The following is a 16,682-nucleotide window of genomic DNA, read 5'->3' as shown; positions in this document are numbered from 1 at the left end:
CAATAGGTCGCTTCATACGGGTTCAGAGGAGGAGAAAAAGAAAAAAATATTGCAATTATTCCTTATGTTCATTGGTTTTCTTATCAACTAAAAAAACGTGGGTAACAGATATGGTGTTAATGTTCTCTTCTATGCCTCTCGAAAATTTAGTAGTGTTTGTGCGAAGCTTGCTGCGCGCTCTAGCAACGATGCAGGTGATAAAGGAAGCGGTGCACCGTGATCCATGGGAACTGCTATGTCAGATGTGCAAAAGGAGTGGTGTATAAAATTCCCTCCTCTTGTGGCCGGACCTATATCGGTCAAACGGGCCGCTGCCTTAATGTGCGCCTGCAAGAGCATTTTTTGTCCTTCAAAAAGTCACCTTCATATAATCTCGCTAAACACTGTTAGAAATGCAGTGGTTGCAAGCCTTTGCTTTATTAAACCAAAATCTTGTTTCGATACCCTAATCAGCTAACCAGAGAGGTTTCAGAGGCATATCATATGCGTAAGAATCAGCACAGGTGTGTTGCCGACCACATGGTGGTCCTGCATGAAAAAGAGTTTTCTTATCTTGACGCGCCTTGATGATCACTTATCCTGATGCTCCTGCGTGAAGGCTTTTGTTTTGTTTGCTGTTTTCTCTCTTTTTGTGTGTTTCTTGAATAAACGCCCAGTTGCGAGTAAGCGCTATTGTGGTTTGGTTTTCCTTGTCCGCTGTCCTGAGTGCATTTTATATATTCTTACAAGATGCAATACCAAGAAGCTGAAATGTCGATTCCGCTTCAGTGTATTTCCGACTACTCAATTATGGGGTCAACGACACATTTTCAAAGCATTTCACCCCAGATAAGCCGAGCACCAGGCCAACAGAAAGCTTGTACCCATCGTCAGCGCTTTATATTTCAGTGTTCAGCCTTCAACTGAAACTTCGACCTGCATTAGTTCAAGACATGTATTCGTCCATCGTATGATCAAGAGCGCACTTTTTTTTGCGCATGCTGCACCAGAAAAAAATTGCTGTCAGAGTAGATAGGACTAAGTACTTGTCACTTGTCACTGATTTACTAAATACGAAGGAGCAGAAATATACGTTACTTGGTCACAAAAGAATACGACCGGAAAAATAAAAGCCGACACATGATGTATTGCAAAACTTGGCGCGAGGACAAGCACGCAGAGTGTGCTTATGAAGCGAGGTCATGCACAGCGTATATAAAGAACGTTATTATTGTTGAGAGGAAGTCTAGAAAGACTTACCAAAGTGGTCGCTTTTCCGCGTAGCTGCCTTTTCTCTGCAATGCACTTGTCCGGCACTCCAGGGAAGCCAGGTGTCCTACATAAGCCTTCTTTATAGATGCACCGAGACATTAAGGTTTGTTTAGTTGAATTATACTTAGCACCACTGCAGTAAAAGCCTTTATGTTATCTCTCTTGTACAATGATTATTGTTCTCTGTGAAAGATTTTAGTATGGTGCAATATGTGCTTATAGCATATACAGTCGTGCCTCGATAATGGAGACACTTTGATTACCGAGCAAAAGTGTCTATGAAGCGAGTCGTTAGTAATAACGAAACATGAATAAAAACAAAAACAAATATTTTAAAAAATCGTTTTATGATTACAGACTCTTTCCAAGCAGAGTGGCGCACAGTGAAGTGGAAATTGGGCAATATTTGAAGCTCAGGTGCATTATTCTGGTCGCTGTTATTTTGAAAATCAAACGGTTTACGTTGAAGCACGTTTGAAGCGCCTAGTGGTCCATGATACGGATGACAGTGCATGTTGATGTGATGAAGTATCTCCTACCGCGAATGTTCACATCCCAAAAACTCTGTACTCACTCGGCTGACAACTGCTTAATGTTGTTTTCAGCGAAGCATACGCGTAATTCTTTTTTCGCCAACAATCATTCAATGTGGAAAACGGTAAGGTTCGTCACCTGGCACCTTACCACTGTAAAGCATGAAACCATGCGCACACAGATAGGCAAATACTAAGGCATTAGCACATTCGCCTGCCTTTCGCTGGTGTTCTGCACTCAAATTATAAGGGGCGTAACACCTGCTAGAAGCACTCGTGATTTTGTTCTCATCGCTGTCCATATAAACGGGACAAAAATACACTGGTATCAATGGGCTCAGTGCATCTTCACCCTGTCCATTGTCCGGAGAGCGAGTTTTCATATTAAAAAAGCGTAAATACACTGAAAAATTTCGGTCCCAGAAAAACTGTCCATTATTCGAGTCGTCGATATTAACGGGAGTCGTATTAACGGGGCACGACTGTATATATGCAAAAAGCCTGCGACGTCGACGGTAATTTATACATAGGCGCTGCGCTTCGTATCTAACTTATATGCTTTAAGCGATTGGTAAACATGGAAAAAGAAAACAACCAATCCTGCATGGCACCTCATTCACAAATGCCTCGCATAGACAGCACTTTCAAAAGCCATGAAATTGTCCCGAAGCTGCGCGAAACCACTGTGCCTTTCTCATAAATAACAATGGGCGTGACGGAATAAAACGACGTCGTTTTTTATAGATAGAAGCTAGCGATTCCTCGGAACGGAACAGATCATTGACTCTCTGAAAGCAGTATTTCCGCTACAGCTGATTGTCACTACAGCGAACACTTTTAAGAGTAGCGCATACAGTGTGGCAAATACAACGAGAGGCCGTAAAATAAACTTACAAGCGTGGCTTTGCATTGTCCAATTCAGGGTTATTTTGCCTGGAGAGAAAATCTGAGGGTTTTGTGTGGGGGAAGTTACACTCTTTTATTGCCCCGTCGTAAACTACAACAAACCGCAATGAGCGCACAAAAAGAAGTAAGTGGACATTTCTCCAAAGTCAAAGTGGCTTTGCCTGTTCATAGCGCAACGATGACGGCAAGATTTTTTTGAATGCTGCAGTCCTCCAAGGCCTGTAATTGAAACCACTGTTTACTGACGCTGCTTGTCAGCCTGTGATGCAGTTTGGAATGTTCTTCGTCTGTCCTCTTGGCATTACAATAGTGACAGCAACGCGCCCATTCACTTCCAAGCAAAGCACCTTCCGCAGCTACGTAGCTAAAGGCAATACCACATTGTGGCCCTAAACCGAGCAGCTTCGCTGTATATACAATCGCGACACGGTTGAAACGATCACGATGTCATCCATTCCTTAGCTTCATCTAATCGCTGTGCACTGAAACTTAATTTGAGCTCTTCGGTTGAAAATATTGTACTACGCAAAGTGCGTCACCTAGACAGGAAGATTAGTTGATTTAAATGTTACCTCGAATCACAGATCAAATAGGCGGAAAACCACACGTTTGCTTTCAAAAAAGTGTGGGCAAGGGGAATTGGAGGTGGAGTAAAAGAAATGCCCAGTAAGTGTGTTTTGCTCATGGTGAGCAGGTGAATCCCGCCTTGAAGGAGGGTGTTGAAAAGTGGCGAAAGGAAATAGTGAGTTAAAGTAGCCACAGTGATGAGCTAGCTAGGGATGAAAACTGCACGAACACCAGATTTTGAGCTTCTGGTTTTTGGCGTTAACGGGCTTAGTAATGGAGCGTGGCTAGGCGCATACCAAAGAGCGTTCGCACAGCACCGGCAGATTTGCTGCAGCATCGTCTGCTGTGTATATCAAAATTACTAAAAGCGACGTGATATCCTACAGTCAACGACGCAGTGTCGAAGTGTTCTTGTTTAGCTACTTGTCACTTAGGGACGTCTGTCTGCTGAACACAGTTATGTCAGCACAGACCTCGGGAACCGAAACTCTAGAAGAATTGTAGACCACTGAAGTCTGCTGCTTTGGAGAAAAGCGAAGGCATTCGCATTTGAACGACAGCACCTTTTTTTGGAAGTCATCGTTGTGACGTGCCAGTCATCACTTGACCCTTCGATGAAGTCAGCAACAATTTTTTTGCAAGTCATCGTTGTCTAACATCAGTACACATCCCCAACACACTTTGCCGTCGAACAATTTTTTGTTCACAACCGTACCGTCGAATATATTCACATGTTGACTTCGTGCCCCTCTAACACGCTTGAACCAACCACCCTTTTGTTTCACCCAGAAGACATTTTAGCCGAATGATGCTCCAGCTCAGGGACATTTAAGATAGGACTTTCAATCGCACAGGTTTCCACTGTTGATACAGTGGCTATCGTTGCCACCCTTTTAATAGTATTATCTTCTGTCAAGCTAATGGAATGCAGCCACCGGCTGAGCTATTTGCAAATCATGTGTATATAACCTCTTCTGTAAGTACATACATATGCTCGTATAGTAAATAACATGCTTAGAAACAAGAAAACCTTTTCTGCCCTATTTCCATGCAATAAAGAAGAAAACAATCATGCGTAAGCGTTACGTGCCCGCCTGGCACCCAGAGGCCCTGGGTTCGAACCACAATGCCGGCGGACTTCTTTTTCCGAATGGACATTTTCGTTAAGACACGCTCTGTCGACAGGTCCTGTACACGCCACTCATGAGAAAAAGAACCCTTTCGAATTAAAAACGGCGCCGAAATCAATAATTTCCTCACTCTTCGGGTGTCTTTTGGTTTTTGACACCATTGGAAAGTGGCTGCCGCGGCCTGCATCCAATTTTGTCCTCGGCGGTCGTAGTTCATAGCCGCTAAGCCACCGCGGCGGGTATTACAATGCACTACTGTTGCCATGTCCTGAAAGAGACGCAAGCGGCAACTGTGAAAAGCATGAACTTGACACCAACTGGCCTACACCTCTACCCTCCTAAGTTGCGTGAACTTGAGTTGATTGTCGTGATTAGTTACCACTTTGCAAGGCATTACGTACACTGCTATGGGTTTGTTTTTGATGACGTGTTGAAATTCGAGGCTCGCAAGGAAACAGCAATACGCAATTGGTAGCGAGGTGCTGGAAGTGGCAAGGAAATACGTCTGCTTAGGGCAGGTAGTGGCCGCTGATCCCGATCATGAGAGGGAAAAAAACTAGATGAATAAGATTGGGGTGCAGCGCATATGGCAGGTTCTCTCAGATAATGAATGGCAGTTTACCAATATCCCTAAAGAGAAAAGTATACAACAGCTGCATCTTACCGGTGCACATCTACGGGGCAGAAACGTGGAGGGTAACCAAAAGGGTTCAGCTTAAGTTAAGAACAACGCAGTGAGGTATGGAAAGAAAAATGATAGGTGTAACGTTAAGAGACCGGAAGCGGGCAGAGTGGGTGAGAGAACACCCGTGTGATAATGACATCCTAGTCAAAATCAAAACGAAGAAATGTGCTTGGGCAGGGCATCTAATGCGAAGGCAAGATAAACCACTGTTTTTTTAGGGTAATGGAGTGGATTCCAAGAGAAGGCAAGCGGAGCAGGGGGCGGCAGAGAGTTAGTGAGCGGATGTGGTTAACAAGTTTGCGGGGATACGGTGGCCGCAGCTAGGTGAGCGGATGTGGTTAACAAATTAGCGGGGATACGGAGGCCGCAGCTAGGTGAGCGGATGTGGTTAACAAGTTAGCGGGGATACGGTGGCCGCAGCTAGGTGAGCGGATGTGGTTAACAAATTAGCGGGGATACGGTGGCCGCAGCTAGGTGAGCGGATGTGGTTAACAAATTAGCGGGGATACGGTGACCGCAGCTAGGTGAGCGGATGTGGTTAACAAGTTAGCGGGGATACAGGGGCTGCAGCTAAGTGAGCGGATGTGGTTAACAAGTTTGCGGGGATACGGTGGCCGCAGCTAGGTGAGCGGATGTGGTTAACAAATTAGCGGGGATACGGTGGCCGCAGCCAGGTGAGCGGATGTGGTTAACAAGTTAGCGGGGATACAGTGGCTGCAGCTAAGTGAGCGGATGTGGTTAACAAGTTTGCGGGGATACGGAGGCCGCAGCTAGGTGAGCGGATGTGGTTAAAAAGTTAGCGGGGATACGGGGGCCGCCGCTAGGTGAGCGGATGTGGTTAACAAGTTAGCGGGGATACGAATTACGCATGCGGGACAGCGGCTCTCGGCGTGAAGCACCTCCCACGCGTGTTGCAGCTTTTGCCTATGGCACTCCGCCTTGCAATAGCGTGCAGCGAGCGGCGAGGCGAATGACTTTTCGTTCTGGACCAGCGTTTTCCTTCTTGGCGATCGAAACCGATTAACCACCGGTGAGTCGGCGATAATGGAGGGCTATCTGCAGCGGGTAGGAAGACGGGATGCCGCTCGCTGCCCACTCTTGCAAGACGGAGTGCCATACGCAACAGCTGCGTCACACGAGGGAGGTGCTTCACGCTGAGAACCGCTGTCTGGCACGCGTAATTACACGAACTGGGACGAAATTTTAGACATCCGCCTCTCAAGACACAGGCGCGTTAATAAAATTGTTCAAAATGGAATAGCCCTCAAAAGCAACTGCCTCCAAGTTCCCAATATAAACATGCACGCTAACTTAAGCCAATAAAAAGGTAATTAATGAATTTTGGTTAAGTAGTGAATTTACGGGGACAATTATTACCCCATATGGTGTCACCTGTCCGCATTACCAACATGCAAAAGGGGAATTAGCGTACGGCGTTTCACATTTAAAGAAAATCAGTAAAATCTAATCTTGAACACGCTGTATTAAAGGCTGCTGTGTCCATGGTTCCCACGCAGAGATAATTCACAAACACATTCCCCTCCTTGTCTCAAAGCATGGATGCCAGCACCCGGTGGTTGACCTTTCCGTTCCAAATTCCTTTGGTCGGGGTGAACCCTGGTTTCTCCTCCATTTCAACTAATCTTTTTTTTGGGATCATGCAGAAAAAAAACAATATCTCATCTAATTTTAGAAGATTATAGAAAAAACTCGTTTGATCTGCCTCAAAATGGCGGAAAATATCCTGAGAAGTCGCCACATGTTCATGCTTCCGGTCAACATTGTGGCATTTGCGGACCAACATTGTAGAAACTTTCATCATGTCTAGCACATCATTTAGAATGTAACTCACACACTCTCGTAAAACTGCTATGCAGCCAGTCCATCCTTCAGCTTTACAAAACGAGGTCGGGACAAGTGTCCACATTTTCACGAGAGCTCACATCCACAGGCCTCCAAGGCTGTTTTTCATCTTCCGTGCTGGGAATGGTCTATTAAGATCAAACCACTCACTATTTCTCTCTGAAGTATGAAGAGGCGCTCTCCGCTATATTTTCTGCAAGGGTATAAAAATGTACTTTGCAGGTTTTCCTTATGCCTAAAGAAAATTTATCTCACCAGGGCATACGTTTGACGTGAAGTCCGTAGCGATCGCTGACTACTTCTTTTCAGTGACACAAAAATCAGGAAAACCTTAGTTAGCCGGCGGAAGTTGAGCACAGAATGTTCTAAGATAATAGGTTTCCTAGTAAAATACCTAAAGTTGTCGAGCGTACCTGGATGAGGGCGAAGCTCAATTTTTGTAAAGAGTCTGTGGTGCCCAGTTTCCTTGCTGGGAAGATGTAGTTCATTCAGTCCAATCTGCTGGACACACGTCATGTCTTGGGGAGGTGCCCACCGCAGGTGGCGTTACGGATACACTCTCTCAGCTGTTCCGGTGGCAGGGGCCATCTCTTCCTGCAGCGATGGCTATGTTGTCATAGTCTGCCAGCTCTTCCGGTGGGGATGCAGAGGCTGCTCCAAGGATGACAGGCCCAAGATGAACTGATAGTTGAGCAGGGTCAACTTGATGTACCGGTTCCAGCAAGGCAACAAACTTCAGACCGCAGCACTCTGTGAAAAAGGAGCCGGATTGCCGCCGTTGTTATTTTTTTCATAAAAAAGGGGCGGCTTTGCTCCTCAAACGACACCATTATGGCCGAGTGGTCACGCATTTGTGTCCGCACTGCCGACGGTGCTGGTCGGCAAGTCCTTTCTTTCGCAACACAAAAAGAAAGATCCTGCCGATGTCGCCGACTCCGTCGTGGATGCGCGTTGGGCGCCGGAGCCACGCCTATCTCTCTTATATCACTTGTCTTTTGTGAGATCGACGGATGGGGCCGCAGGAAAATTCCTCCATGGCTGGAGGCCTCTATTCTTACCAGCGCACATATAGCAACGTCTTACTCGGGGGCCCATCTAGAGAAAGCAGACAAAAAAAAATGAATTAGCAGATAACTAATAGGGCTGCCTGGTGGCTTCACACACACACACACACACACACACACACACACACACACACACACACACACACACACACACACACACACACACACACACACACACACACACACACACACACACACACACACACACACACACACACACACACACACACACACACACACACACACACACACACACACACACACACACACACACACACACACACACACACACACACACACACGCACACACACACACACTTGAGCTGCCTTCAATTCGAAGCGAAAGCGCGGCTTTTGGTTACCAGCATTCGGGGATGTGTCAACATGAACGTCGGGGAACCACATCTCATGTCGCATTATATTCACGTATTTGCTCAAAGTATTAAAGCTGAGATATATACGCTCATTGTATTTTCCTTTTCTTTCTTAATTCGCAGTGTTAAACCGCCATATAAAAAAAAAACTATCCATCGGCAGTGTCCGCGGTAGCCCCCAAGAACCACCTGCCAACCGCACACAACGGCACCACGTGCATACAACAAAACTCCGGCCATTAAAAGCACCAGCATTGCTGCTGTTACCTCCCTCACACAAATCTGTAGAAGTTAAGATTATCAGATAACACAGCTCAAGAGCAGACGAGTGCGCCAACCGTGTCTGCCATGCCTGGGACCAAGACGGAAGAAAACACGGCGATCCATCCGGGCTGTGCACATTAATGAATGGAAGCGACGGCAGCGGGAAAACCACCTCAAGGCTTCTCAGAAAGGGCGAGGATGCGAAATTATGCAGGGACCACAAGACATCGTGTCTTCCTGCTCCAAGGCCGCATTGTTCCTGCGATAAATACTTGTCATGAAAACGGGGGACATGGAAGTTTCATGAAAACCGAAGTAGTCAGGAAGCTGCAAGAAAGAGGGAAGTAAGAACACCCCTCCAATGTTTTCATTTACGTAACCACGTGTAGGCAGACATGAGCTTCGTTCCGGAAAGCAGAAATTTATTAATTCATAAGCCGTCCCTGGGCAGCAGAATTGCACCGTTGCTCGCAAATGGAATCCACCTCGAGTATCACCCGCTAGACTGGGCGTTGCTATGAAATACTTAAAGCTTTTTCTGGGGCAACACCACAAAGAAATATATTCCCGCTACACGTCTAAAGAGGAAGTAATACATTATTTGCCGGAAATTGATGGGGAAGCTTACCGTAATAGGATGGAGACAGCGGAGGTAAGCCTTTCTACGTCTCTCTTGCATGCTTGAAGTTAACGTTGTAAAGTCTGCTCAAGTGCGATCTTAGTTCCTTTCAGGGCATGATATTTATTATACACACACGCAAATGAAAGGCGATGCACATAAAATTTGCAGCACTTGCCTGAACTGGTTGGGTCATCTTTAATAGGGTGGAGAGAGTTAAAGTTTCATCCACTCAGCGCGTACGGCTTAAGCGAACTTACGTTGGACGCTTTCACACGTTTCGACGTTTTGTGGGGCACAGACAGCATAGCGACATTTGTACCGGAGTCCCTTGCTGAGCAGGCTGACTGTAAGGTCTCCATAGCTCATTTCGTAAGGATCATGTAAGCCTGCCGCTGTTATATATTCTTACTTGGGGGATCACAGGCTTCGATCACCTTCATTCGTCAAGTTTGGACACTCGCTGCTCGCAATATGTTTTCCACTCAGGTCACAGCAGCGCAACCCAACCAAAGTGTTGCGCCTAATGATGCCGCGCGAAAAACATTTCATTCAAATAAAAATGCAAACTTTTATCCTTCCCCTTTGATGAAGAAGTGACTATGACACCTGGCCTTTTCTACCTTCTTCATTTCAAGCATATTGCCACTCTGCTGTTTGCAACGTGAAAGTGGGCACTATATGCACTTAGAATCGAACATTGGTGGTTGCCCTGAATAGCGGGAATGAATTTAAGCTCGTGTTGTCTTTTTGTTTAGTGCCTCCGCCTTCGTGACGAGAAAAATACAAAAAGCATGCTTTCGGGCGCTACAAGCGCATCTGAGTTGCTTTTTATTATACAAAGAAGACACCATACAGCCTCAAAGAACAGAAAAGCAGCTCGCCACATCCGCTCGGCGGCGGCCAAGTCGCTATTCAGTTAGATGCAAAAACATCCGAACTAAGAGAACATCAGTAGCCGCCTAAGCTTAGAATCCCACCTGCAGTTCAAATAGCAATTGTGGTTGGTACCTGAGGCTTTGTTTAGCGCCAGCCAGCAGTTCAAGTGCGCACTTTTAACACCGAACATGCCTATTCAGGCTTTCAGCGATATATGAACTATCTTGCTGTCTTTCGAATGGCCCTTCTATGCCCTACTGTGAGTTACATTCAGTCCGTAAGTGCGGCTACGCAAAGCTTCGGCCCTTGATATGAGTACAGCGCCCAATGTACGTTCGATTTGGCACTCAGATGTTTTTGTAGAAGAGTTAAATCAAACCTCGATTTTTATTATACTTGATTTAATAGTAATATTTTCACGGAGGAAAAGACCACACTTAACGGGATTGCAGAAAAATGTAACGCTACCGAAGCTGTACGCGAGTGACACTTTCCGGAATGAAATTACGTTTTTTTCTGCCAATATTATTTGCACCAAACATATGCTACCTCTTGTTAACTGGTTAATTTTCTTTCATCATTATAAAACTACTTGTGATTAATGGCTTATAATATATAAGCAGGCTGCACGTTTTGTAATTTCTTGCTCGAAGTTCCGCTAATAAGGCTATTTATCAGTTAACGTTTCTTAGCATTTCAAGTTAAAACATCTCAAATGTAGAAGGAATGTGCTCAAAAAGTGAAGACAGAAGGAAACTCTATATACTCACGCCCCACAAGCTGTACGGTAAAAATAAAATTAATGTAAAATAATGTCCTTTTGTTAAGGTAAAAAGAAAGTTGGTTAATGCCCATTCGTCTTCAGTCATTGCTCGAGGAGACATTTTAAAATTAAAGCCAGAAGCGAATGCTCTGTCACGTCGCTATTTCATGATGTTCCATGAAGCTTATTACAGCGGAAAAAGTGATTTATGGCTCTTTCTTCAACTTTCAAGTTCGATAATTAGGTATGAAAGGATATACTAGTTCACTTTTTCTCAAACATTGATGAAGGGCAAAGCCCTGGCCTCTGGTTCCCGGGAGTGATCGATAGCAGCCAAATTTGCAACTTGAACGCACAAAAAATAAAAAAACTTAAGTAACATTAGAGTTCATACTGAAGGACGACTAATTCGTATCTTTTTCACGAAATTATTCCTTCAGTGACCTGTGATAAGGTCCCTCTGACTCTTTCACTTCCTCTTTTCCCTGTGCAGATTTTTCATAATGGTACTACACTACCAAGAAATGTGTACGGCGACTGGTTTCGATGAGAGCGAAATACTTCAAATACTTCTTTTTTTTTCTGTAATCGCTAGGCTGAATCTCAGGCTTAGCTTCCAAAAATGATAGGAGGAGTAGATGAACAGATAGTGAGTCGACAAGAGAAGAGATAACTAGCACGCGAATGTTTACTTTAAAAAGAAACAAAAATGAGTTATGTACACCTTTGGAACCAAGCTTCAGTTGAAGTAGCGCGGAAACAATTTTCAATTTGACGTGGAAAGAAACAGTACCTCCCTGTATCAGCAACCGAGAGGTGGTTCATTCAAGCTTGCCTGTGTTTTTCTGGATTGGAGAACGAAGGGCAAAACTGCTTCAGGGGTTTACCTGGAAAAGCGCAGGGCTATAGAAGACGTTAAATTTTGTTTAGGGAGCAGTTAAGGGCACCGAAATACTTGGACCGTGAGATTCGCAACATCGAGATTTGTTCGTGATATATCAGATATGTCAGAAAGGGACTGACGGAAAGGAGACCTATCAAGAAGGTCGCATTGCCACAAAAAGGTGTGAGCAGCACGCTCAGCAACAAGGATCGGGGCGCACACTAAATGGGAACAGGGAAGCTGTCGATAAAATTTACAACTCCGCGGCACAACGACGCACAAGTCAGCGGCAGGAGAGGAACACTTCTGGATACTGTCTTTTAGAGCTGATTTTCTTCTAACCCGGGCGTCAACGCGGGAAAACGTATCGATGTTATTTGGCAGCAGTCGGTAGCAGAGGCCCAAGGAGAGCTGGCGTTACGACATTGCGACAAGACAGCATTAGACTGCCCCTCGTGATTTACTTAAACAACAATTCGTGCCTTGCTGGTGTATATTGATTTCATCTCTTTTTCCTTTCTGGGACTTGTGTAGACTGATGCCGCTGCTTCGACTTCATGTCAGACATCATCGGTCGAAAGAGCCAGTTGGCCAAGGTATGGTCCTGATTCTTATGGCTGACAAACTGTATGCGGTAGCGTCACACCTTGAGGCTGAATCGAGGGGAAAAGAAACAAAAGGAAAGTTTCACTTTTATTTGCTCACTGCTGGGTAAATTTTCGATCGTGTCAAGCGCATGAATACTGGAAGATGTGTTTTTGAGGAAAGAAAATGGGGCAGTAATTGTCACACAATTCGGTGGCCTCCCGAACCGCTCGTAAGGGCAGGAATAAAGAAGAGAATGAAAAAACAAAGAGAGAAAGAGGTGCCGTAGTGGAGGGCGCCGGAATAATTTCGGCCACCTGGGGATCTGTAAAGTGCACTGGCAATGCACACCACTCGGGCGTTATGCCAGCGTACGTTCGAGAGCACCACTCTTTCGCTACAGTAGCTTAATTGCCCGGAAGGAAAGTCGATATTGCCCATGGTCATGTACAATGATGTAAGTCACAGAGACGAATGATCGTGTAAACCACATGATCACACTGATATCGACTTTAGCAACTTCAAGCAGTAAACGCTTTGTAGACATACAAAACATGACCTTTGAATTTTGGTTTTTCATCGTTTTTTTCTGTTTTTTTCATCGTTACAAATAATCAGTAAAAGTTTATTCACTCCGCTTTTGCGTCAGGGGAAGCTCCAGTGTTTGCCTAGCTCATCCTGCATTTTCGAACCTTACGTGACAAAAAAAAATGGCCAGGCTTAGCTTGGTTAAGCCAAGAATGCGTTGCATATCTCGATTGAGTTCCGTGCTGCTCCGTTGACTCGATAGGCTGTTGACTCGATCGCCATTGAAACTGCCCGTGTAGCAGCGCTCGATCGCCTTTGAGTCGATAGACTATCGGTTCGAGGGCCCTCGAAATGCCCGTGTGACAGGGGCATAAGACTGTCCCGGCGAAGGAGCGCAGCTCTTTTATACATATGCCGTGACGTCAATCATAGCGCAGCGCTCCTAGCGGGAGGAGCGGGAGTCAGGTGGTGGCTGCGGCCGCGCGCGACCGCGCCAGTTGGGGCCCAGCTTTTCCTCCGTGACGTCACGCGCCGGCGCAGCGCCCCAAGCGGGAGGAGCGGGAGTCAGGTGGTGGCTGCGGCCGCGCGCGACCGCGCGAGTTGGGGCCCAGCTTTTCCTCCGTGACGTGGATGGATGGATGGATGGATGGATACGGCTGAACCCTTTACATCGGGCGGCGGCTCAAGCCACCTGGCCATGTCTTGTGAAATTTTACTCCTGTCTTGCTTTTACCCACCAATCAGATAACCTTCGCTTGGTTACTTCTAACCTCTTAAAATCCACTTTCCCTTCACTATCCCTAAACCCCAATGCCTTGGGTAAGTCAGCCCCGCTGCCTTCCACTGTAGGGTGAAGCCCTTTACAGAAAAGTATCAAGTGTTCAGCTGTTTCCTCCTCCTCTCCGCACGCAATGCACAAAGTGTCTATCTCCTGGTACCTGACTCTATACGTCGTAGTCCGCAAAACTCCAGTCCTGGCCTCAAACAACAAAGAACTTCCCCTACAATTATCATAGATATTTTCTTTGACAATTTTCTGTTTAAAGGTCCGGTATGTTTCTAGTGCCGATTTCGTCAGCATCCCTGTTTTCCACAAAGCTCTCTCTGTTCCTTTAACCTTTTTCTTAACCGATAATTGCTGATTTGCCCCCTTACTGCTGTCCAGATATTTGCTTGTCAATTTTCTAATTCGCTTTCTCCATTTCGTGTCAACATTCTTTATATACAGGTATCTGAAAACTTTCCTAGCCCACCGCTTTTCCTCCATCCTTCTCAATCGTTCCTCAAAGGCTATCTTACTGCTAGCCTCTCTGCTCTCGAAAGACGCCCATCCCATATCACCCTGTACCCCCTGATTTGGTGTATTGCCATGTGCTCCCAAAGCTAACCTCCCTACTCCCCGTTGCCTAATTTCCAGCCTTGCTTGAACATCTGGCCTCATACACAGAACCGCATTCCCGAAGGTCAGGCTAGGGACCATCACTGCTTTCCAGATCCCTCTTACCGCCTCATACCTATTGTAATTCCACAGTGCCCTATTTTTCATGACAGCTGCATTCCTACTAGCTTTATTCATTACATATTTTTCATGCTCTGTCAGATACTCAACACAGTTATTTATCCACACCCCAAGATACTTGTACTCATTCACTACTTTTAGCACGTACTCCTGTATTCTATGCTCGCCGCCCTCTTCATTAAATGTCATGACTGCAGATTTTTCCTTACTATACTTGAAGCCTAATCTATCTCCCTCAATACTGCATATGTCTAACAACTTCTGCAGGTCTTCCTTGTTGTCAGCCATTATCACTATATCGTCCGCATATATTAGTCCCGGTAATGTCTGTTTAATCAATTCCCCTTGCTTGAAAAAAGATAGGTTGAAACCTAGTCCGCTCCCCTCTAGCTTGGCCTCCAAACCTTGCAGGTACAACATGAACAACAAAGGGGAAAGAGGACATCCTTGTCTAAGCCCGCGCCGGCGCAGCGACCCTAGCGGGAGGAGCGGGAGTCAGGTGGTGGCTGCGGCCGCGTGCGACCGCGCGAGTTGGGGCCCAGCTTTTCCTTCGGCTGTCGGGACGTCACGTCACGTGGTTGTGCTAAATGTCAATGGTGGCTGCCCGGCCGCGCCCAAGGGCTGAACTGAGTGATTGCAATATGCGACGCATAAAAATGCTTACTTTAAACGGGCATGACACAAAAAATTGTAATTTATTTACGCTACATACAACGTAGCCTAAACTATGTGCAATTGTGCTTCACTTCTTTTCTAGGATAAATATATCCAAAGATAACAAAAAATTGCGCTGCAAGGCTGACATATAGTTTAGAAAAAAAGAAAAATTGAGAAATCGACGAGACTAGAAATGGAGTGCACTGCTTTGCGGCTTTGACACAGTTTTTTCTAAATATTTCTTGCTCTCTCCTCACAAGATAATAAAATTTACTCGCAACTGAAGTTGGCAAAAACCGAAGTACACCAAAAGGCTGAGGTCCCGCTTTCGTGGTCAAAAATCTTTTTCATTAGAAGATTTTGTTGGGAATAAATTAAGTCCTGATTCGTACAGACTATATTACGTAGTCACTGAGTGATGAAGATTGGCATACAAATCGAAGACATCAATTAACCGCCATTTGCATAATATAATCACCCACTTACAAACCTGGCGCATAGATGGAGCTTAAATATGTATCGTTGAAGTAATGAGATTTCGTAGTTTCGCTTCCGAAGGACTTTTGATAGCAAAACGCACGTGTTTTAGGCGATTTTGGGGACGTCAGTAAATAGCGTCGTGAGAAGTGATTGGCGGTAATTTTGTTTTCACACTATAAGTCACACTCGCATCCCTCATATGTACTCACGCTTACTGACAATAAAGCTCACAGGGGCTCACTGATAGCCCCACTCAAATATAATTACATTAAAGGAGCCCACACTCACATTTACTCGCACTCATTTATGGTCCCTTTCACTTTAACAGGCACTGAGGTGTTCAGACGCTAATGAGAGAGCACGTGCGGTCTAGAATACAACAGCACGTCACTGATGACGTCGCGTGACCTGACTGGAATTACAGGTAGACTCAGCGTACCTTGAACCTCTTCTGCTGGGAGGTGTAAAAGTTATCGGCAGCAAAAGCACTATTTCACCGTCGAAATATGGAAATATGAGTCATAAGATGCAGGAGCGCTCAGGTCACTTGCTCAGTCACGTGCTTTGAAACCCTTTCTATTCGGTGTCAAAGTGATCGGGTTGAATGACCCAATAGACATGCGCGACATGAGTGTAATGAGAAAACGTGAAGTACGCCACAGAAAATGACCGAAAGCCTGGGTGTTCATCATATGCCTGTATTTAATTACCTTATGTGGGAAAATAAAAGGATCTATTCTATTAGCTCGATTGGATATACATTGTGTGGGAGCCATTGGAAGACTACCCTGGTGCTGTCACGTTGAATTCCAGAAACTGTGGGGCGAATCAATGAATGCTAATCCTGTCCTTTTCGTCGTTGAACTCATGAAGTCTGCCTTTGAGCAGTGTGGGTGAGAGAGGCATAACACGCTTCTGTCACTTAATAAACATACATAATTTCTACTGAACAACCTGAGCAACCCAACCTTCATTATCCGCTGCATCTTCGAGGAAAAACCGCAAAATGACAACTACATTTTTCCGGATATGAAATGAGAAGGACTTAAAAAAACGCCTCGTAGTTGCATTGCAATTACATTAAAGAAGAGAAGAGATGTTTCCTATTTTAGCTTCTGAGAGTATTTTACAC

Source organism: Amblyomma americanum, chromosome 7 (genome assembly GCF_052857255.1).
Source record: "Amblyomma americanum isolate KBUSLIRL-KWMA chromosome 7, ASM5285725v1, whole genome shotgun sequence".
Taxonomy (NCBI): Eukaryota; Metazoa; Arthropoda; class Arachnida; order Ixodida; family Ixodidae; genus Amblyomma; species Amblyomma americanum.
The sequence above is the reverse complement of the archived record's forward strand: the minus strand, read 5'-3'. Positions refer to the sequence as shown.